We start from the raw sequence: 1471 nt of genomic DNA, 5'->3' as shown, positions 1-1471 counted from the left end.
TACATGTATATCTTGTCACACCCAGATGAATACAGCATATGTAAAAGTGTGCTTTGTTTGTTCACTTTCATAGTGTGTTGACAAATGCTGTTTGCTTATTTCTCCTAAATATGTTAAGTGGGGGTACTGCAAAATAATGGATTTTAGATCCAGCGCAAGAGGTGTAAATAACTAAATCTGTTTTCACAATAATAAGCATCGCTGAGAGTACCAATCAAAATAGTTTCATTTGACCAGGCTATACATTTTTAGTTCATAGTGTGTGTATTTTTTCCAATTCTGGTGTAACAGTAGTATCTTGGATGCACAATAATTAATAGACTGTACAAAACGAACGTAATAAAGTGTTTTTTCTAAGTATGCTTGGTTTGGCTGAAGGTTAAAAAAAAAAGGGAGAACAAAAAAAAAGTCCAGGTGAGAAAAGTGGAGATGCCGGGGATTGAACCCGGGGCCTCATACATGCAAAGCATGCGCTCTACCACTGAGCTACATCCCCTGACGAGTTAAATGCTCCGCAATTTACCCATTTAAACACACATTTACGCGTGTGTCCATGATTCCAAAATATTTTTGCTCTTTTTCCAAAATGCTAAATCTATTTTTGGACTCATCTGTGGTACATAAGAGTAAGTTGTCAGTGCTCGATTATATCAAACAGTCTTTGTAATCACTATCGCTGCCACTAGAGGGCGTAGTTGATTAATCTAACTTTCAGGTAATGTTGGAAGGCACAGTAAAAATACTTGGACCCTTTCCTCTGTCTTGTCTTCGTATGTAGTCACTAATCATTATATTTATGAACATAGTGCACATCTACTGTGACGCTAAACATAAACATATAGCAGCACCCGGGGATCCGGACTTCACTAAAATATTCATTTAGTCTCTTCTGGGGAAAAAAAGCGTCCTTTTCCATTGGAATTTTAATTTTATTTTAATTTTATTTTTGGTCAGTGTTACAGAAGTCATGCTCTGCTGTCTTTAAGGACCAACTGAAAAAAAGCTAGTCAAAGATTTTTGCTGGCCCGCAGCATAATGTACAAAAACAAAGTAAACAACTAACAAAAAATACATAATGTAATTAAGAAAAAGCTGAACTTTTGGTATTAATAATTAATAATATTGAATTGTGTCACATATCAATCAATCAATCAATGTTTATTTATATAGCCCTAAATCACAAGTGTCTCAAAGGGCTGCACAAGCCACAACGGCATCCTCGGTACGGAGCCCACATACGGGCAAGGAAAAACTCACCCCAGTGGGACGTCGATGACACATATCTTTGACTATAAATATATTAAATGTATTTTTTAAGCATTTTTTACATTATGAAAAAATATCAAAATGGCCCCTGCATATTTTTGACTTTTCAGTATGCACAGATGCACCACATCTGCGGTCCCCTCCAAGGTTTCTCATTGTAGCCCATTGGGTTGAGTTTTTTCTTGCCCTGATGTGGGATCTGAGC

At 36.6% G+C, this 1471-nt stretch overlaps 1 non-coding gene across 1 annotated transcript; it reads right to left on the bottom strand.

Annotated features, from left to right (window-relative positions):
* Positions 1-424: 424 nt before the first annotated feature.
* trnaa-ugc (transfer RNA alanine (anticodon UGC)) lies at positions 425-496 on the bottom strand. Its single transcript has one exon. It is a non-coding gene; the product is annotated as a tRNA-Ala (tRNA).
* Between the last annotated feature and the right edge of the window lie 975 nt (positions 497-1471).

Source organism: Entelurus aequoreus, linkage group LG07 (genome assembly GCF_033978785.1).
Source record: "Entelurus aequoreus isolate RoL-2023_Sb linkage group LG07, RoL_Eaeq_v1.1, whole genome shotgun sequence".
NCBI lineage: Eukaryota > Metazoa > Chordata > Actinopteri > Syngnathiformes > Syngnathidae > Entelurus > Entelurus aequoreus.
The sequence above is the reverse complement of the archived record's forward strand: the minus strand, read 5'-3'. Positions and strand labels throughout refer to the sequence as shown.